This window comes from Macrobrachium rosenbergii, chromosome 9 (genome assembly GCF_040412425.1).
Source record: "Macrobrachium rosenbergii isolate ZJJX-2024 chromosome 9, ASM4041242v1, whole genome shotgun sequence".
NCBI lineage: Eukaryota > Metazoa > Arthropoda > Malacostraca > Decapoda > Palaemonidae > Macrobrachium > Macrobrachium rosenbergii.
This window is the reverse complement of record NC_089749.1, coordinates 37,697,706-37,719,966: the sequence shown is the minus strand read 5'-3', so window position 1 is coordinate 37,719,966 and position 22,261 is coordinate 37,697,706. Positions and strand designations below refer to the sequence as shown.

At 51.4% G+C, this 22,261-nt stretch overlaps 1 protein-coding gene across 1 annotated transcript in view; it reads left to right on the top strand.

Moving 5' to 3' along the window:
- The first annotated feature begins 1,221 nt into the window (after window positions 1-1,221).
- LOC136841697 (adenylate cyclase CyaB) overlaps window positions 1,222-22,261 on the top strand; it is a 166,234-nt gene continuing 145,194 nt past the window's right edge. Inside the window, exon 1 of the mRNA XM_067108916.1 lies at window positions 1,222-1,371. The gene's annotated coding sequence lies outside the window, so the exon portion shown is untranslated. The remainder of the gene's footprint in view (window positions 1,372-22,261) is intronic.

The following is a 22,261-nucleotide window of genomic DNA, read 5'->3' as shown; positions in this document are numbered from 1 at the left end:
CAGAGACTTGATCTACGCTTATACGAACAAAATCCATTGCCCAAATTAATATAAATTTGTGTCGCGTTTCGTGCGTCAACGACAAAATATTCGCGTCAGTCTTTTTTACAGAGCAAGAAATATTACATTAAAACTGAATATCATAAATAAACATGCAAAAAAGGTCAACTCTTTTTTGTGTTATTTTCAAGAAATACAGAAAAAAAAAGAACGGTAGTGGCTGAATTACGATATCCATTATGGAGTGAACAAAATTGAAATAGGTGGCTAGTTTTTATTCAGTGAAAATAATATCAAAATGAAAAAAGCACATCTTATGCTACGTGTAGATAAAAATAAAATAAGATAAAATAAATATAAAAAAAATTCCAAAAATGGAAAAAAAATATGAAAAACTGGGGCTCATCTGCAGAAGCAAGGCCTCAACCATGAACCTGAACCTGAAAGCGCCAAGTTACACAAAGTCACGCTTTATGATGAGCAATAGGGACTTCATCAAGCCACTCAGATGATATGAAGAATAAACTACTCTATTTAACAATACCCTCAGGAGTAACAGGAATAACCTCCTCTACGAGATAGCCATGGACCAATACAATAATAAGAAAACACCATGGATTTTGAATATTAAAGGAGTTAAATTGAAATTTAACCGAAACTGAAAACAAATTAAAAGGGATGATAAAAAATTGTAACAAAAAGCCATGGAAAACAGAAATAAGTTATATTTTGACACTACAAATCTGTCGAAAATATTAAACAAATATAAGAGGTTCTTATTTAGGTTCTGACGTTAGCAAGATAAAATCCGAAAAAAATGCGCTGATTACCACAGGTATGTCAAACATGCTAGAGCTAAATGACAGAAAAAGATTAAAGGGGGAAGATACTAAATGTTTATATTCTGAAGGGGTAATCGAACACCTAGAGTATTTTCTTTACTGTCCAGCTTACAACATTATTAGAAACAGATGAGGGTATATGCCGCGGCCATATCAGCAAGATGAAGAGGAACCAAAATCTACGGTCTTTCTTTACGGGCTGCTGAAGAGCAAGAGCCCGTGCCAGCACAGGGCTAGCTGAATCTAGATAGATAAGGTCTTACTGTTCACATATCTGTTTAAAAAGCAAGTTGAAAATTGGAAAGATTTTACCAAAAACATGTGGTACCATGAAAAATATACTTGACTGAGTACAGCCAAGGCATGGGAGCCGTTTCAGAGACTAACTCCTACCACTATAACTACTATTGCCTCCAAGCTCTAACCCGCGGCCGGCCCGCACATTTACGAGTCGGATCCCCGCCTTCGGAACGCAACCAAGCCTCCTTCTATAACTCACGTATATTTTGTAAACCGATTACGTCTTAGGGTAAGTAATGGACGAAAATCTTTCGGGTAGGGTAATCCTGCAGTTCAGGGGTTCAAATTCACTGCTCCCTTGTGTGTTTGTTTAAGATACCTTTCTGTCCTATTTTCAGTTTCTTTCGACATGCCAAAAAATTAATAGAAAAAGAGTTTATCTGCTTACAGAAGCAGAGATTGTAAAAAAATAGAAAAAGAGTTTAAAAATCAGAAATATTTTTCTTTATCTGTACATAACGCCTTTATCTGCTTAGACAATGTGGCCCCCTCCATAACTAATACGAAAATTGTAACCAGTAAACACCCTAGTTTAGATAGGTTGGTATTTTTAGGAAAAATTTAAATCTTTCTTAGCCAAAAGAGTTTTGCATGAAAAATGCAAAATGGTTTTTCATGCAAAAATGGCACCTTTGGAAATGGCTGGCTGGAGTCTTCCGAAGCATCTGAGATTGTAAAAAAAGTGGGGAATAAAGTTCTGCACCTGGCGCGAATAGTGTAGGGTAGCCTAGTGTGGCTGCAACTGAGTTTGTGAAGTTAGCGGTTAGGGACCTGGCACAAGCTCTTTCTCTTCAGCAGCCACTCTTTGATAGAAATGAAAAAATGAGCAGTTTATCTGCCTACAGAAGCAGAGGGTTTAGGATTTTCACAAAATTCTTTGGGTACGTATCCCCTAAGACATGCTTTTGTTTATTTACGTTCCTTTATTCCCTTATTGTTTTCAATCTCGATAGAACTAAAAGAATTGGTTAAAGAATTACCTCAATCTTTGCTTCTGTAAGCAGATAAACTGCTCATTTGTTCCGACACAATATACAAACCGTCGGGGTAGATCTAAGTAGTAGCTCTGTGGCGGCGATTTCCTTCCAACTTGACTTTGTTCCGACACAATATACAAACCCACGGTCCTTTACATTAGGGATTACTTTCAGGCCTAGGCTGGAAACGGCCATTGAACTTCAAACAAGGTGGTTAGGCAGCTGACTACTGCCTGGGAGGCGGGAGTACCGCCTGCCTGGATGTAAACATTCCAATTTGCTTTTGGCCGTCGTAGCGTGTGGATGTTTTTCTTCATGCTCTCTGCCTGACTGCTTACTTTCTCCTTTTTTGGTGGGAAATCTTTGCTGTTTTTTTGCAAATGAATATGGACAAGCCTTCTAAGCCTTCCTATCCCCAGCGTGTGTGTCCCGGGGTGGGAGGCAAGAAATGTAATTCATTTAGGTCTAGCATCGACGCGGACCCACACGCTCTCTGCCCATCTTGCAGGGGGCGTGTGTGTTCTTGCGCGACGCTCTGTGTAGTGCGTGTTGCTCTTGGTCCCCCGAGCAATGGAGGAAGTTCAAGGGGAGGAGACGTTACCGTCGTAAGCCTGCCAAGGAACCGTCCAAGGGTAATACGCCCCCGACGACTCCGGTGGTGGTGAATGTGTCGATTTCGTTTCTCCTGCCCGGCGAGCTTCCCCTGCTTGCTCCCTCTCCTTCAGGTGAGGACTCCCCCTTCCCCTCCTTATTTGTTTCATCGGGTGTGGGGGAGAGGTGGACCAGGACATCCTCTCGGAGGTCTCTTCCCGTTCTGGAGGGGAATTTTTTCCGCCAGAATAGGTAGAGGCTTCCCAACCTAACCTGACTTTTGCTTCAGGTTTTGGGTTGGATAGCCAGGCAGTAGACATCTCATCAACCTGGCTACACCTGGGCCTACCTGGCATACCGTCACTGGAGGGTCTGGTGTCACATCTGTCCAGCGCTCCAGTGACTACTCACACCGCAGCGACACTCGCCACAACCTTGGTCACCATGTCAGGTTTCGCTAAGCTCCCCGTGTCGGTGGCTTCGCACCTGGATACCCAGGTCTGGGCTGCTCCACGTGCACCACGCAGTACCACTGCCTTCTGGGTTCCTGGCCCTGTTCACCCGGCCGGTCCCCTTCTACATGGTGACGTCAACTCTACCATATGTGATTGTCCCTGCCCCCGTTGCAGACCCTGACCTGATCACGACTATGGTTCCGGCTCCTCGCTTCTCTGTCCAGCCCGGCACTTCGTCTGTTTCTCTCCCCATACCTTCGACTCTGGTGCGGCCAGGCCTGGCTGCCCACGCACCACCCGTTCCTGCATTCCCGGCCCCGCCTAATTTCATTCCTGGCCGCCATGCGGTTGCCCCCGCCCAGGTAAGTGCTGGCCCGAGCACCGCGTTCTCTGCCCGGGATGTGCCTACTGCTGCAGCCACTCCTGTTCCTGAGTCATCGTCCGTGCCTGCTTGGTTTGGGGACTTGACGGCGATCTTGAAGAAGAAGAAGAGGTCTAGGAAGGTGTCGTCATCTTCGTCTTCGTCATCGTCTTTGTCTGCTGCCTCTTCTTCTCCTTCCGAGGCTTCGCGGCGGAAGAAGTCTGCCTCTCCCCCCCCACAAGAAGTCTCACACCGAGACTTCCAAGGGACCGCCTCCTTCCATAGGGAAGGCAGTGGGATCTCTCTTTGGCTCTTCCAGATCCATGGATCAGGGAACCACTGCCTTGGCCTCCGGGTCAGTTGCATCGGGAGCCAAGGACGTGCAGACCAAGGTCCGCACGCAAACCCCCCCCCCTGTGCCTAAGAGACCTGCGTCTAAGGCCAGCGAGTCCACGTCGGACACTCGTACGTGAGTTGCTCTGAGTACCCGGGTCTCCAAGGAGATCTGGGTACCTCAGGCTGATACGAGAGAAACGTCTCACCATACAGACCAGGGCGTGGGGTGAGAGAAAGAGCCCGGGCATGCAGGTGCCCCGGCTCTTCCTGCTGGCCAAGTCAGGTTCTCGGGATAGTGCTTCGGCCCCTCAGGGCCGAACACCAGGAGAGGCGGAGAAGAGGTCCCCTGCACAGTCTTCCTGAGAGGCCACGGCCTCAAAGAAGACTGGGGCACGTCTAGTGGACAGCGCAAGCTCGCGCCAGCCAGACACGTGCTTGACTCCTCCCAGTCTTCGGCCACGTCCGTGTGGCCAGCCTGGCTCGGGGGAGGCGAGCGTGCAGCTCAGCTCACGCGAGCCGCTCCGCTCTCCTCGGGAGGCTGCTTCGCCTAGGCGAAAGCACTCTCCTCGACCCGGGCTGCCATCACCACCGCGGGTTGGCGACCACTCCCGGCCCACTGCCTCTGTTGGTTCTGCCAGCAAGGCCAGTGGGAGCGCCCGATCCTCCTTGCCTGTCCCCTCTGCCTCTTCGGCTCCTTCCAAGGGCCGCGAGTCAGACAGGAAGAATTCCGGTGAGTTTTCTCCTCAGGGTTCTACCTCGTGGGTGTACGAACCTGGCTCTGTCCTTGGCTCGACCAGGTCTTACTTCCGCATGGTGCAGGAAGGATCACGGGGGTCTGCCGAGGTTCTCCCTCCTGCAGGGAGAGTAGATCGGGAGGACCACACTCTGGAGGGACTTGAGGGTCCTCTGCCCCAGGATGCGGACACCCCCGAGATACAGAGGACTTTTCCAGAGGTTATTGTGCTGATTCGTCAGCACAACAACCTCGGGGAAGGGACCACGACCTCAACTGTGGATCGTCCTTCGCGCCTCGAATCCTTTTGGGGACCCAAGAAGGAACCCAAGGCTTCGGTGGGGCTGCCGTGATCCATGCTTGCCAAGGGGGTCCTCGACCAGGTGAACAGTCTTGTGCCTGGGCAAGATGGCTCACTTCGTTCGAGTCGCTCGGATAAGCTTCTTACCCCCCCTCTGCCTCTCCAGAAGCGCTTCTACACTCCAGCTGTAGGGGCGTTGCTGACTAAACAGGTTGACCCGGACCTGACTCGTCTGGATCCAGGTCTGACATTGCAGCAGCTTACTGCAGAGAGTATTTCTCTCTCCCAGCAAGAAGCTGCAACCCTGGAAGCCACCGTCACGGCGGCCTACCAAGCTGTCTCCTGGCTCGATCTGTGGTCCTTCACAGTATCGAAGGTAGCTGCTTCCTCGGGCGCCATTGTGCCTGGGGAGGACTCCGCCTTTGGGAGACTGCCTAGCCTGGGGTAGGGCTATCTCCTACTTTGCCCACCAGACTGCGAACCTGTGGGCAAACCTGGTTCTGAAGCAGAGAGATGCCGTTCTCTCTTGCTTCTTCAGGTCTGTAGGTCCCGAGTTGGCAATTTCTCTTAGGAATGGACTGTTGCTGGGTTCCTCCTCTCTCTTTCCCAGAGAGTTGGTGGACGCCGCGGTGGACAAACGCCAGGCCGATGACAGTGACTGGCTTGTCCACCAGGCAGTGGCCAAGACCTCTGGGTCTTCGCATTCCACTGTGGCCAGGTCTTCGGGCCAGGCTGGCACTTCCTCGGCCCCTAAGAAGTCCCAGTCTTTGAAGGGGTCCCGGGGAAACACCCAGCCTTCTTCTTCCTCGAGAAGGGCGAGCTCCCCCTGTCCTTTTCAGCCCACTTTCCAAGCCGGTAAATGGGGCAAAGGGAAGAAGAAGAGGAAACGCTAGGGGCGGCGTTCTCCCCCAACAGCTCCCGAAGGTGGGGGATGCCTATCGAGCCATTGGGCAACATGGGAGTGACACGGAGCTGAGACCTGGACAGTGGATGTCCTTCGGGAGGGATATCTACTACCCTTTGAGTCTCGGCCTCCCCTCACCTACACTCTGGTCCATCTCCAAACATATGTCCAAGGATCTCCAAAGGACACCGCACTACAGCAAGAAGTGCAAGCCATGCTGAGCAAGGGTGCTGTAGAAGTCGTGTCGGACCAGTCTCCAGGCTTTTACAGCCGTGTCTTTCTTGTAGAGAAAGCCTCAGGGGGATGGAGACTGGTCATAGACCTCTCTCCCTTGAACCGTTTTGTTCGCCAGACTCGGTTCACGATAGAAACAGCGCAATCCGTGCTGGCCTCCATCAGGGAGAACAACTTAATGCTTACGGTGGACTTGAAAGATGCGTATTTCCAAATACCCATTCATCCGTCCTCTCGCAAGTACCTCCGCTTTGTCCTCGGGGAGATGGTCTTCCAGTTCAGGGCACTTTGTTTCGGGCTCTCGACTGCCCCCAGGTGTTTGCGAGAGTCTTCTCACTCGTGTCAGCTTGGGCCCACTCACACGGGATACGTCTTCTGAGGTATCTCGACGACTGGCTAGTCCTGGCGGGCTCTTGCTCGCAGTTGCTACAGGACAGGGATCGGCTCCTCGAGTTTTGCCGGGATCTAGGGATCGTGGTGAATCTCGAGAAGTCAGATCTCATCCCCAAGAAGAGGATAAAGTACCTGGGCATGCTGATAGACACGGTGGCAGAGAAAGTCTTTCCCTTGGACTCTCGTATCAGCAAGTTCAGGCAGGCAGCACAGCTGTTCCTGTCATGACAGGAGCAGCCAGCCTGGCAATGGCAAGTCGTCATCAGTCACCTGTTGTCTTTGGGGAAGCTAGTACCTCATGGGCGTCTTCACCTGCAGTCTCTTCAGTGGAGACTGAAGGAGTATTGGTCCGAGTCCCGAGACCCCCAGTCCTTCCTCATCCCTCTTTCCAAGGAGGTGAGGGAGGACCTTCGCTGGTGGTTGGACGACAGGAACTTCTTGATAGGAGTATCCCTGCATACTCCCCCTCTGGACATGCTACTGTTCTCAGATGCATTGACCGAGGGATGGGGCGCTCACCTAGAGGAGTTGCTGACTTCGGGAGTGTGGCACCGAGACGACAAGCGCCTTTTCATCAACATCCTGGAACTCAAGGCAGCCTTCCTGGCCCTCCAAGAGTTCCAGGATCGAGTGATGGGGCACTCTGTGGTACTGATGAGCGACAATACCACAGTAGTGGCATATGTCAACAAGCAGGGGGGCCTAGTGTCCCGCCAGCTTCATTAGTTGATGATGCAGGTGCATGAATAGGCCACGGCTCACTCGGTAGAACTGTCAGCCAGGTACATTCCAGGCAAAGAGGAATGTTGTGGCAGACAAGCTCAGCTGCCAGAACCAAGTGGTAGGGACCGAATGGTCCCTTCACTCGGAGGTAGTGGAAAGGCTGTTCGACTTGTGGGGGCATCCAGCCATCAATCTGCTCGCCACCTGGCACAACAGAAAACTCCAGGTCTTCTGTTCTGTTGTGCAGGACCCATGGGCCGCTGCGGAGGACGCGTTCCAGCACCCGTGGGACAACCTTAACGTATATGCCTTTCCCCCTGTTCTGTCTGATTCGCCGAGTGATGATCACCCCGAATCTCAGAATGATTCTGGTAGCACCCAAATGGCCCCAGGCCGTTTGGTATTCGGACCTGCTAGCTCTCCTCTCCGAGGCGCCAAGAGATATTCCCCCCCTGGCCCAACCTGCTGTGTCAACCTCACGTAGAGTGGTTCCACCAGGCAGTGCATTCCCTGTGTCTTCACGGCTGGAGGTTATCCACTATCTCTTGAGAGTGAGAGGCTTTTCGCGCCGCGCAGCAACAGAGATGGCAGGATACCTCAGATGATCCTCCGCAGCGGTATACCAGGGAAAGTGGTCCGGCTTTTGTGGTTGGTGTCATCGAAGGGATATCTCTCCAGTCGGAGCTACTATTCAGCAGGTCGCGGACTTCCTCGTCTTCCTTCGCCGAGAGAAGCTTCTCTCCATTTCAGCTATGAAAGGCTACCGTGCTGCACTCGGCCTAGTCTTACGGCTGAAAGGAGTAGACATCTCCTCCTCTTTCAAGATATCTCTACTAATGAGAAGCTTCGAAAGGTCTTGCCCACCCAGGGATCTCAGGCCCCCTGCGTGGGATGTGACTCTCGTCCTAAGGAGCCTAACTCGTGCACCGTACGAGCCTTTACGAGAGTCGTCAGACAGGAATCTGACCCTCAAGACCGCTTCCTGCTAGCCCTGGCATCGGCGAAAAGAGTTGGCAAACTTCACAGACTTTCCTTTGATGTAAAACACTCGAGGGGATGGGGATTGGTTACGCTCGATTTCGTCCCGGATTTTGTAGTGAAGACTCAGAATCCTTCCGTCCCTGAGGCATGGTTCGAGTCCTCCACGATCCCCTCCCTAGAGGACTTTGTAGGCAATGAACCAGAAAAGATGCTACAGTCTCCTGTTAAGAGTGCTGCGGCGCTATCTGAAGAGGACTTGGCACCTCCGGTCAGAGTGTTGACGACTCTTCGTTAGTACTGGCTCGACCAAGAAAGAAGTGTCCAAGAACACGATCTCTTTCTGGCTTTGTGAGCTGATAAGGAGAGCGTACTCTGCTGCAGGAGAAGACGACACCGGCACGCTTCGTCCGAGAGCTCACGAGGTCCGCAGCATTGGTCCGTCCCTCGCATTCCGGAAGAACATGTCGGTTTCATAGGTGCTGAAGGCGGGGGTGTGGTCCCAACAGACTACTTTCACCTCCTTCTACCTCTGGGATGTTGCACACAAGTCCTTGGACACTTTTCCTTAGGTCCTGTGGTGGCTGCTCAACAAGTTGTGTAGCTTACCCAGCTCCTCTAACAGGACAGGTTGCATCTCGCCTAAGTTTTGCGGTTGTGATTGGGAGAATGAATGTGGAGTGACTGGCCTCTCTTCTTTCTCCCCATCCTGGCTCTCTTCCCACGGGCAGGGAGTGGATGTGCTGTTACAAGCTGGATCTGGCAGTCGATGCAGGTAAGCACCCAACGGGAGCTCCCGTTCTATTTTCTGCTCAGGTTGATAGAAGCAACCCCACTCCTTCCTCTTGCAAGGGGGGGGAAGGAGACCATGACTATAAGACAAACCCAATGCTTGTATTCGCCTTTATGTCATCCGACGCCAAGTTCTTCCTAGCCTACTTTGCATGAACTGACGTTTCCTCTTTCATGCAAAGGGACCCAGAAGTCTGACAACTGATCCTGCGTTTCTTACAACCCGATCTTTTTGTCAGAGGCAGTTTTTCCCTTCCTCGCTCTCACGACCAGGAAGGGAAGACAAGGTGTTGAACTCCAGTCAGTTCATAGAGACTCACTCAGATTCCTCCCTCCAACCAGTAAGTCTCCTAATGTAAAGGACCGAGGGTTTGTATATTGTGTTGGAACAAATCACAATTTTTAAAGTAAATTGTATTTTTCCTAACTATACAAACCCGAGGTCCTTTACACTTTATGCCCACCTCATGCCACCCCTCAATGTGATACCTGGGCCTAAAGGCAAATTGGAATGTTTACATCCGGGACAGGCGGTCTGACTCCCTGCCTCCCAACCCGACTGTTTGTCAACTGCCTAACCACCTTGTTTGAAGTTCAACTGCCGTTTCAGCCTACGCCTGAAAGTAGTCCCAAATGTAAAGGACCTCGGGTTTGTATAGTTAGGAAAAATACAATTTACTTTGAAAATTGTAATTTTTCTAACATTTTTTGGCTGCTAATTATGGATTTATCTTCAATTTTTGTTGTTAAATGCATGAACTGACGTTTCCTGTAATTAGCCCCTGAAGTCCACAGTCCATCCAACAAGGGTTTTGTCAGAGGCAGTTTTTCCTTCCTCGCTCTCCTCTTCACAAGACAAGAGAAGACTCACTCAGATTCCTCCCTCCATCTAAGTTTGGAACCAGTTCATATCCTGTTGGAACAAATCAGCAAGTGCAATAACTTGTTAATGTATGGTACCCCCCGGTGATACCAGTATTAAACATGGCAAAGGGGACATTCCATCCCCTGATGCCAGTACTAAACACTTTTGTCAAATGCACCCTTAACCCCAGTTGGCAAATGGCTCTCTCTTGTTTTTCCCCTCCAGTGGATTCCTCCTCCAACCAGAAATCTCCTAAACGTATTGTGCTCCATGTCTAACTATACAAACCCGTGTTCTCCCCACCCAAAACCCCAAATTCCCTCCCGGACAGTCCCCTTTATTGTTGAAGTAGAGCCGTTTCAGGCCTGGTAGAAATAAAGCCCCTTTGTTTGCCGAGTTGGTTGAGCTTTGAAACCGTCATTTTCTATGGGCCGGAGTTCGGATTTATCTTCAATTTTTGTCGCCTGAATGATTTAACCTGTAATTAGCCCCTGAAGTCCATCCAACAAGGGTTTATTTCTGGTGATAGAAATTCATTTCTTGCTATAATAACTTGTAAATGTATCGGATTCACAATATTGTACATCCCAAAGGCTAAGTAACCAATTGGTTCTTAAACCAAATGCAAAAACTAAGTTGGCAAAATCTCTTTTTTTTCCCAGCCAGTGGAGAGCTGTTAATCAGCTCAGTGGTCTGGTCCCCAAAACCCCAAATTCTATACCCCCTTTATTGTTGAGTAGAGTTAGGGGGAAATAACAGTTGGCCGACAACAAACAAACTCAGCGCCAGTATCAGAAGTCCTAAAAGTGTAGAAAAAACCAGTTGTTCCAACAATACGAATACAAACCAGCGGTCCTTTACATCAGGAATTACTTTCAGCCTAGGCTGGACACGGCCATTAAACTCTTGAGCAAGGTGGTTAGGCAGTAACTACCGCCAGGTAGGCCGGAATACCCGCCTGCCCGGATGTAAATATTCCAGTTTGCTTTGGGCCGTCATGCGTTGCAGACGTGGTTTCGGATCTCTCTGCCTGACTGTCGTTAAGCTCTTATTATCCTGGTGGGATCTTTCTGTATTTTTGTGTATGTATGCGTGTGTTTGATTTTTATTAATACAAACCCACGATTTGTGATGACCGTGCATAAGCTGTCGTTTCCTGCGCTGTGTCTTGGGTTTGAAGGCCTAGGGCGTAATTAAGAAGCGTAACCGAATGGTAATGCTTCTCTTCCAGTAGCCCTTTATGTAGATCCTGAAGGCGTTCCCCTGTACATTTGGAGATATAGCTTGGGACGTAATATCTTTGCTCCCCTACATTGATCGGGACGTAAGAGTTCGCTTCCCTTCTTGGGCTCCCGCCCTCTGTGTATAAGGGGCACCACTACTTCCTTCCTGCTTATGCTGAGTGTTGCTTCACCCAGTTTGCCGCCTGTGCTTGGAGAATTACGGGGCGGGTGGGAGGTTTCGGGTGTCGTCTGTAAGTTCCGCTTCCATGGCACCCTTGGTGGCCTCCCCTCCGTCCTTTTTCTCTTCCTGTAGGTTCTTCCTTCTCCCCTTCAGTAGAGATCTCTCTCCTTCACCCTCTTCACTCGCTCGTCGGGCGAAGACTGTAGGGCGGTCTGGCGTCCTCTTCTAGAGTACCTCCTCTCGCTGCATAGGGCAGTTCCCCTTTTTAGCGAGAGGAGTCTCTCTCTACTAATCATGTTTGCTTTTTCTTTCAGGTTGACAGTGAGCATCACAGACACAGCAGTAGTTGGCAGGATATCTCAGAGGATATCATGCATGAAGCAGTCCCTACGCTCATTTAGTGTTGCTTCGGGATCGACCACAATACCTGGTTAGATGACATATTTCCACGTCGGGATCGTTCTGACTCTGTTCCCGCTGATGTCGATCGATTGCTGTCATTGCTGGTCTTCATGTATGCTGTTGCAATGCCTCCTGCGTATCTGTGGTCCATCTGCTCCTGCTGTTCCCTGTGTTATGCTCTTGTTAACTCGACGAGTCTCTGGGCTGCTCTTCCTGGTCTCCTGCCGCAGCCACCCTGATCGTTCTTGTCGCTACTGGTGACTTTCATGTGACATTTCTGTCCGTTGCAGTAGCTCCTGCCTTCCGAACCACTAACGTAGTTCCTGCATCGGCTGTCCTGATCGTGCCCGCTACTTCTCTTAGTGGTCGTGCCTGGGGCTGCTTCCGTTGTGTTCCTGCCAGCTGCCCCAGAGGTTCAATGTCTGCCATCCTGTAGAAGATGTCAGTGTGAAGGTGAAGGAAGTCACCTTGTGGAAGTGACGTTCTTGGCTGTTGCAATAGCTCCTGCCTTCCGAACCTCTGCCGTAGGTCCTGCATCGGTTGTCCTGATCATGCCTGCCGCTTCTCCTGGCGGTTGTGCCCGGGGCCGCTTCCGTTGTGTTCCTGCCAGCTGCCCCAGGGGTTACGATGTCCGCCATCCTGTAGAAGATGTCGGCGTGAAGATGAAGGAAGTTGCCCTGTTGAAGTGATGTTCCTGCCGTTGCAGTAGCTCCTGCCTTCTGAACCACTGCCATATCTCCTGCATTGGCTGTCCTGATCATGCCTGCTGCTTCTCTTGGTGGTGGTGTCCTGGGCCGCTTCCGTTGTGTTCCTGCCTGACTGCCCTGGAGGTTACGATCCTGCAGAAGATGTCGGAGTGGAGGTGAAGGAAATCGCCCTGTGGAAGCAGCCGCCGTCTTCATCTTATCTTCAATTTCGTCTTCTGCTGCGTCTTCCCTTCCTCTTCCGAGGTCCAAGGGGGTCCCAGGAATCGGACAGACCTCCGTTGGCCAAAGGAGAGGAAGGCTGCTTTTACCCCTTGATGCCCTTGGACATCTAGGGACTGCCTCCTTCTGAGGAGGCAGTTGGTCTCTTGTTGGCTCTTCCCAACTTTTGGGTTGGGAAACCGATTTGCATAGCCCTGGGTTTTGTGTTTCGGAAGCCGCAAGCATGCAGACCTCGGTTTGCGATCCCGTTCCCAGTCCTAGAGGTTCAGCCTCTAAGACGGGGGTTGCTTCGGGCGCTCGTTTGCGAGGCGCTCCGAGTGCTAAAGATTCTATGGAATATCGAGTATCCTGATCTGGTCTGGAGAGTATTCCCTCAGCCCAGTTCAGGAGCAGTGCGAGAGAAAGGGCCGAGACACCCAGGTGTCTCAGCTCTTCCTGCCAACACCACAAGCACTCCACGAGTGCTTGCCAGTGCTCGGTCGGGTTCCCAGCCTGGTGTCTCGATCCTGTCGGTTCGAACATCAGAAGAAGCAGGGAAGAGATTCCCTTTGGGAGTCCTGCGGGACTTCTAAGGGACTGACTCTCTTCCGGAAGATGAGTTTCTCTCGGCTTTTCCAGCCCTTGGGCAGGAACCGATTCGCATTCTCCTGGGGGTCTTGCGTTTCGGGGGCCGCGAGAGTGCGGCCTCTCAAGGCCACACCCTCATTGCCAGTCTTGGAAGTCTGCGTCTAAGACTGGTTCTGTGCTTGGCTCTTTCGATCTCTTAGGAACTGAAAGCAGCCGCTCCCGATTTTTGGGAGTCTCATGGGAAGCTCGAATTCTGATTGTTCCGAAATGATATACAAACCATCGGTCCTTTACATTAGGAATTACTTTCAGGCGTAGGCTGGAAGCGGCCGTTAAAACTCTTGAGCAAGGTGATTAGGCAGTAACTACTGCCAGGTAGGCAGGAGTACCCGCCTGCCCAGATGTAAACATTCTAGTTTGCTTTCAGCCGTCATGCGTTGCTGACGTGTTTTTGGTTCTCTCTGCCTGACTGTCTTTAAGCTTTTATTATCCTGGTGGGATCTTTCTGTATTTTTGTTTATATATACATGTGTTTGATATTTATTAATACAAACCCACGATTTGTGATAACCTTGCATAAGCTGTCGTTCCCTGCCTGTGTCTTGGGTTTGACAGCCAAGGGTGTAATTGGAGTAGCGTAACCGAGTGGTAATGCTTCTCTTCCAGCAGCCCTTTACGTAAATACTGAAGGCACCCCTGTACCTTTGGAGATATAGTTTGGGACGTAATATCTTCACTCCCCTACATTCATTGGGACGTAAGAGTTTGTTCCCTTTTTGGGCTTCCGCCCTCTGTGTATAAGGGGCATCACTAATTCCTTCCTACTTTTGCTGAGTGTTGCTAGCAGCCTGCGCTGGGAGAATTATGGGCCGGGTGGGAGGTTGCGGGCATCGTCGATAAGTTCCGCTTCCACGACACCCTTGGTGGCCTCCCCTCCGTCCTTTTTCTCTTCCCGTAGGTTCTTCCTTCTCCCCTTTAGTAGATCTCTCTCCTTGGCCCTCTTCGCTCGCTCGTCGGGCGAAGACCAGGGGCAGGGAGCGATCGGGCGACCTCTTCTAGAGTACCTCCTCCTGCTGCGTAGGGCAGTTCCCCTTGTAGTGAGAGGAGACTCCCTCTACTAATCATCTTTGCTTTTCTTTCAGGTTGACAGTGAGCATCGCAGACACAGCAATAGTTGGCTGGATATATCAAAGGATATCTCGCATGAAGCAGTCCCGACATTCATTCAGTGTTGCTTTGGGATCGACCACAATACCTGGTTAGATGACATATTTCCACGTCAGGATCGCTCTGACTTTGTTCCCGCCGATGTGGATCGATCGCTGTCATTGCTGTTTTCATGTATGCTGTTGCAATGCCTCCTGCGTATCTGTGGTATCTGCTCCTGCTGTTCCCTGTGTTATGTTCTTGTCAACTCGATGACAGTCTCTGGGCTGCTCTTCCTGGTCTCCTGCCGCAGCCACCCTGATCGTTCCTGTCACTGCTGGTGACTTTCAAGTGACATTTCTGTCCATTGCAGTAGCTCCTGCCTTCCGAACCGCTAACGTAGCTCCTGCATCGGCTGTCCTGATTGTGCCCACTACTTCTCCTAGCGGTCGTGCCTGGGGCCACGTCCGTTGTGTTCCTGCCAGCTGCCCTGGAGGTTACGATGTCTGCCATCCTGTAGACGATGTTGGCGTGAAGGTGAAGGAAGTCACCTTGTGGAAGTGACGTTCCTGGCTGTTGCAGTAGCTCCTGCCCTCCGAACCTCTGCCGTAGCTCCTGCATTGGCTGTCCTGATCATGCCTGCCGCTTCTCCTGGCAGTCGTGCCCGGGGCTGCTTCCGTTGTGTTCCTGCCAGCTGCCCCAGAGGTTACGATGTCCTCCATCCTGTAGAAGATGTCGGCGTGAAGATGAAGGAAGTTGCCCTGTTGAAGTGATGTTCCTGGCCATTGCAGTAGCTCCTGCCTTCCGAACCACTGCCATATCTCCTGCATTGGCTGTCCTGATCATGCCTGCTGCTTCTCTTGGTGGTGGTGTCCTGGGCCGCTTCCGTTGTGTTCCTGCCGGACTACCCTGGAGGTTACGATGTTTCGTGTCCTCCATCCTGTAGAAGATGTCGGCGTGAAGATGAAGGAAGTCGCCCTGTTGAAGTGATGTTCCTGGCTGTTGCAGTAGCTCCTGCCTTCCGAACCACTGCCGTATCTCCTGCATTGGCTGTCCTGAACATGCCTGCTGCTTCTCCTGGTGGTGGTGTCCTGGCCTCGTCCGTTGTGTTCCTGCCGGACTACCCTGGAGGTTACGATGTTTCGTGTCCTCCATCCTGTGGAAGATGTCGGAAGATGAAGGTGAAGGAGTAGCTCCTGTGGAACCACTGCCATAGCTCCTGCATTGGCTGTCCTTCATCTTATCTTCCTGGGCCGCTTCGTCTTTCTGCTACCCTGGAGGTTACGATCTTCCCTCCATCCTGTAAAGATCCGTGAAGATGAAGGAAGTCTCCCTGTTGAAGTGATGTTCCATCTGTTGCAGGAGCTCCTGGCCGTATCTCCTGCATTGGCTGTCCTGAACATGCCTGCTGACTACCCTGGAGGTTACGATGTTTCGTGTCCTCCATCCTGTGGAAGATGTTGGAGTGGAGGTGAAGGAAGCCGCCCTGTAGAAGTAGCCGCCGTCTTCTTCATCTTATCTTCAATTTCGTCTTCTGCTGCGTCTTACCTTCCTCTCCTGAGGTCCAAGGGGGTCCCGAGAATGTCTAGGGACTGCCTCCTTCCGAGGAGGCAGTGGGTCTCTCATTGGCTCTTCCTGACCTTCGGGTTAGGAAACCGATTGGCATAACCCTGGGTTTTGTGTTTCGGAAGCCGCGGGCACGCAGACCTCGGTCTGCGATCCCGTTCCCAGTCCTAGAGGTTCCGCCGCTAAGACGGGGGCTGCTTCGGGAGCCCGTTTGTGGGCCGCTCTGAGTGCTCGAGATTCTGTGGAATATCGAGTATCCCGATCTGGTCTGGAGAGATTTTCCTTGGCCCAGTTCGGGAGCAGTGCGAGAGAAAGGGCCAAGGCACCCAGGTGTCTCGGCTCTTCCTGCCAGCACCGCAAGCGCTCCCTAAGTGCTTGCCAGTGCTCGGTCGGGTTCCTAGCCTGGTGTCTCGATCCTGTCGGTTCGAACATCAGAAGAAGCAGGGAAGAGATTCCCTTCGGGAGTCCTGTGGGACTTCTAAGGGACTGACTCTTCCGGGAGACAAGTTCCTCCTGTTTGCTCTTCCCGCCCTCGGGCAGGAACCGATTCGCATTCTCCTGTGGGATCTTGCATTTCGGGGGCCATGAGAGCGCGGCCTCTCGAGGCCACGCCCTCGTTGCCAGTCTTGGAAGTCTGCGTCTAAGACTGGTTCTGTGCTTGGCTCTTTCGATCTCTTAGGGAACAAAGCAGCCGCTCCCGATTTTTGGGAGTCTCATGGGTAGCTCGAATTCTATGAATCACGAGCGCTCTCCTGACGAGAGGCACAGGACGAGGGAAAGTGCCGAGACACCCAGGTGTCTGGTTGCCGGGACACCCAGGTGTCTGGGTGCTGAGACGCCCGGGTGTCTGGGTGCCGAGACACCAGGTGTCTCGATACTGCTCGCCAGCTGCTTCGGTTGCTTGGCCGGGCTTCATTCTTGTGTCTTGAACTTTAGGGTTCGAGCATGCAAGATAGCAGACACAGAATTCCCCTTTGAACCTTCTTCTCGAGGGGCCTCGGCCTCGAAGGAGTTTAGAGTTCGGGAAACTAGCAATTGTTCACAGCAGACGAGTCTGGCCTGCCCAGTTATGATTGTGTTCCCGCGATTGGCTCGGCTCGGCTCGGCCCCCCCTGTCGCACTTGCAAGACTGGCTCGGCTCGACTCGGCTTGCCAGACTGGCTCGGCTCGGTTCGGCTCGCCCGGCCTGCCTCCCAGTCCACCGCATACCAACCAGCTGGATCATATTTGCGTGATCGGCTCGGCTCGGCTCGGCCCTACTCGGTTTTTTCCGATTCGGGCTCTCGGCTATGTTCGAGTGAACTTTTTGCTCTTCCCAGGAAAGCGCTTTGCCATGGCACAAGTGCTCTTCTTCTCCCATGGGGCAGTAATCTCCTTCGATTGATTATCGCTCACGGTCCGCCTCTCCTGCTTATCTTACTGGCAGGACAGGTAGGGATACTCTTTCTCCTCTCGGTTGTTCCGAGAGGTGTGAGACGGACAGAGAGAGCTCCGACGAAATTATCTTCGAAGTTCGGCTGCCTGGCGTACTTTGAGTGTCGGTCCCCCGATTCTCTCGTAGTGTAACCAGGTAGCCGAGGAGGGTTTCATGGGATCTGTCAAGGTCTCCCTCCAAGGGGAGAGGTACAGGAGTTTTCATGCTTCAGAAACAGCGAGGGTCTTCCTCTTCAAGTTGCGATCGCCCCTGTTTTCGGAGAACTTCGCGCTGACGAATCGACGCGAGGATCCCCGGGACAGGACCGCAGCTCCCCCAATGAATAACCTTCATCATTTGCTGCAACCCTTGCAGTTCCCGAGGGACCGAGAGTGTCATGGACCGCTGCGGTCCTGGCTTCCGAGAGCGTTCTCGACCTGATGAATTCTTTTCTTCGAAGGAGTTAATTCAGGTCGAGACACCAAGCTTCCACCCCTGCCTCGACAGAATATGAATTCTTCTTGCCTCGGAGGGTCTTGCTAACGGCAGTTTTTGGGCAATTCTGGTGCTAAGAAGAAGGACTTTGTCCCAATTCGGATCTCCGGTTTTGTAAGTCCCGAGCTTTACTTGGTTCTGCCTTTATCTTTCAGAGATTTGCCAGATACATCGGTAACCAAAGTTCGTACCAGGGCACTGACTTGTCCTTTGGAGAATGGCAAAACTTTGGGTCTTAGTCATCTCAACTCGACCTTGAGTTCAAGCCAGCCCCCTCAACTCCTTAGCTAAGAAGTCCTAGGCTTCAGAAGAAGGTTGCAACTGCTGATGCCTGGACGAAATGATACTTGTCGAGTCTCTGGAACTGGCAGCGACATTGCCGAGACCTGGGAATGGATTCCTTCAGGAGAAGTATCTATTTCCCTTAGGTCTCGGCAATTCTTTCCATCGAACTTCCATCCCTCCTCCTCTCCCATGCTCCCTATTCGGGAAATGCCAGCCCGGCTAGAGCTAATTGGCTCGGTACCCTGTCATCTTGCAGAAGCTTCCCCATGGTGGAGAATGGAAGTCTGCTTCCATTCCTCCGTCCTTCTTTCCTCTTCAATGGATGAGGAAAGAGTTAGGCTAATGCCTGATTGAAGGAACCTTCGAATATGCTTGTATATTCCCCTCACATCTTGTGTCTACTTACGGATTCACAGATTGAGGAATAGGCGCACACTGGTAAGACCTTGTCTTGAAGTTGTGTGACCGAGACGATTAGTACCTTCTCATCACCGTCCTGGGCTCAAGGCAGCCTTTTGGCCGTCTGAGAATTCAGGATGGGTTTTGCGGCACTCACTGGTTTCGTTGAACAACAAAACCACAGTAGTGACATTTGTCGACAAACAAGAGGCAATCGTTTTTTCCTCTGTTCCATCTCGACTTTTGCAGGTACTCGAGTGTTGTTCTATTGCACACTCGACAGCTCAATTAATCAGATGCATTCCTGGTGGGGATGCACTGGTAGGCAAGCCTGGCCTTGGGTTTGAGTGATCGGGACAGAACATGCTGCTCACTCTTTCTTCATGGAGATTCATGCAGAGACTGCTTGACTGATAAATCCCTACCATCCTTCTGTTGCCTCCCTGCACTCAAGTCGGTAGTTTTTTCTCGCTCCTTCATACCAGACCAGGGGCCGCTCTGTTGAGGCATGTTGTCTTTTTGGTGAAAACTCAATATCGACGTTTTTTCCCTCCGTATTTGTCCGTTTCGCTAGGGGTTCACAAACATTGCTCACCCCGAGTTACAGACAAATACTTGAAGACTTCGCCTTCATTCGACCTGATTGCCGAGGCATCGAGGACTTCCTCGTCTTCTCCGCCGAGGGTTGCTTCTCTCCATTTCATTTGTGAAGAATGTAGGCCCTTGCGACCTAGTCTTCTATCTGAAGTAGCCTTTGTCTCCTCAGTCGAGAGGTAGCTACAGACGAGAAGCTTCTTCAGTCGTGCTGTCCCAGGGAACTGTTCCCTGGGTGGCATGTGACTCTCGTTTAGGGTTCCTGTCCGTGCCTTGCACGCGCCTTATGAGATTTGTCGGATAAAGATATGCCCTCTTAGGACCATCTCTCATCTTACCCTGGCCTTGGCGTAGAAGATGGAAGAACAGGGATGGGGATCATACCTCGACTCCTTCTCGGATGTCGTAGGTGGACTCCGAATCCATTGGCATCTAGTGTCGGGTTCGAGTCCTTGTTCCCCTCCTCCTTGGACTTTGTGTCGATGATCCAGGTCATTCATTACTTTGTCCTTTTAGGGAGCTGTGGTACTTTCCGAAAGCCTCGACATTCCTAACCTGGATGTCGTCAACGTTTTCGCTAGTACTGTCTCTCCCAAGGAAGAAGTGTCTAAGGACACATCTTTCTCCTGACTTCGTGAAGTGATCAAAGGAGGTACTTGGCAGTTGACGACGACGATACTGGTACCTTCCACCCGAGAGCTCACGAAGTCGATGGCTTGGTCCATCCCTCGCATTCCGGAAGTTTCTGTTGGTCTGGAAGCAAGACGTGGTCTCTTAGACCACACTCTTGTCTTCTCCCTTCGGTCTTGCCCACAGGCCCTTGGAACCCTTTTTCCTTGGCTCTGTGGTGGCTGCTCAACAAGTTGTGTTGTCTTACTCGGCTCGTTCAAAAGGACGAGTAGCATCTCGCCTAAGGTGTTAGTTCTGGAAGTGAGAAGGATTCCGAGAGTGACTGGCCTCTCTTCCTCCTCCTTCCCCGTCCCCCAACTTCTCCTTAGGGATGAGAATAGGACTCGAACCAATAGCTGCTGGAACTGGCACTGATGCGGTAAGACTACACATCGAGCACCTGTTCTATTTTTCTTTTAGAATCATAGAAGCAATTTCGCTCCTTCCTCTAGCAAGGGGAGGAAGGAGAGACTGGCAATAAGGGAACCCTATCTCGGCTTTCCCTTACTGCCTCCGACTCTAGATCTTTCCAGCCTATTTCGTAGGAGTTACGTTTCCTCACTCATGCGAAAGGGTCCAGTATCTGACATTTGGTCATTTGGTCTTGCAGTTCCTACACTCCGATCAGTATGTTAGAGGCACGGTACTCCTCCTCGCTCTTTCGACCAGGAGGAGCAGCCCAGGTGTGCAGAACTCCAGTCAGTTCAGGAGACTCACTCAGATTCCTCCCTCCAACCAGTGAGTCTTCCTAATGTAAAGGACCGACGGTTTGTATATCGTGTCGGAACAAATCACAATTTTTGAAAGTAAATTGTATTTTGTTCATGAGACTTACTTGTCAGATATATATATAGCTGTATTCTCTGATAGTCCGACAGAATTTCAAAACTTACGACACACGCAGTGGGAGATCAGGTGGTTAGTACCCATTCCCGCCGCTGGGAGGCGGGTATCAGGAACCATTCCCATTTTCTATTCAGATTTTCTCTGTCGCCGGTACTGTCAACACCTGTTTTCAGTACCTCCGTCTTTGGATTTCGTAAACTTGGTTGTCACTTAAGTATTTGTTTGACTTTTGATTTTTTTTTTGACTTGGACTTGTGGCTAGGCATACGCTATTGTGGACTGTTTTGGATTTTGCTTTGTTTTTTGCTTGGATTAAGATGTCTGAATCTAGTTCTGCTAGTTATAGAGTTTGCTGTGTGCAAGACTGTAAGGTGAGGCTACCGAAAGTTTCGGTAGCTCCTCATACTGTATGCTCGAGGTGTAGGGGGCATGTTTGTTTGTTTAATGATCGATGCAAGGAGTGTGAGTCGTTGCCTGATGCTAGTTGGAGGACTTATGATTCCTATGTGAGGAAGTTAGAGCGTGATAGGATCAGGAGGTCTTCCTCCAGGAGTGTATCAGTGAGTAGAAGTCAGGTTAGTGTTTTTTCACCTGCTAACCCTCCCGTAGACGTAGCTATTCCTAACCCTGTGGTGTTGCCCTCGGGCCCCAAGGTTGTGTCTGTGGAAGGAGATGCCCTGTCTGTTATTATGTCTTCCATTCGTAACCTGGAAGCTAAAATGCTCGCTCTTCAAAGTGCTGTGAAGTGCAGTGATAGTGTTTGTGCCCCTAGTGTTGTGGAGGGGGCGTCAGATCGGCCGTATAATGCCTCTAGGCCTGGACCTCTGCCGGACTCCCAGGACTCAGGGAGTGGGCAAGTCGAAAGCCGCAAGAGGGTTATGCGGACCCCCCACCGATCTGGCGTCCCTTCGGCAGGTCCTGTTGACGCTTCCCAGGCTGCCAAGGATTGTGCACGGGCACGAATCCTTAAGGATTGCTTCTCGTCTCCCGAATCTTCCTCCCCGCGTCAGGAGTGGAGCTCTCGGAAGGTCTCTTGACCTTTGAAGAGAAGCTTCAGAGAAGGGGACGCTTCACGTCCCTTTTCTGGTGGCGCTCTTCGCTCTTCTCCGGAGAGTTTTGACGCCCTCCCGCCGCAGAAGAGGACCAGGACGTCATCGGACGATGACGCTTTTGAGCGCCCCGGTCGCTCCAGGGAGAGAGCTGTTGCTTCCCCTATGAGAAGAAAGAAGGCGTCCCCTCGCCCCTCGTCTTCTCACAGAATCAGCCCTTCTCCTGAGAAGGAGACTTCTCCTACTCGGAAGCTTCTGCTAGACATGCAGCGGCAGTTGGCTTCGTTAATGGCCCAGGAGGAGACAGATCTGTGTCGTCGTCGGAAGGATTCCCGACTGCCGATCAAGAGGTCCAAACCGTCCCCGTCTTCTCCGCGTTCATCTTCTTCTCTTGCTTTGCCGCCCTCTAGAAGTCCTTTGGCTCAGCGCTTTACTGGTCTTAGCAGGGATCGCCAATTCCCTCTTGCTGACGCTTTCCATGCTGCTAGGCTTGATGCCCCTCGTTCTGGCGCTCTGCTTTTTTCTCGCCATGACGCTTCTCATGCTGCTAAGCATGACGCTCCTCATGCTGCTCGGCAAGACACTCCCCTTGCTGCTCGACCTCGTCAGGACGCTCATCAGGATGCTTCTTGCCGAGATTTTTCGCGAGCTCCAGACCCCTCTCGGACTTCTTCCAAGCAGAAGTCCCTTTTGCGAGTTGGACTGCAAGGGCTT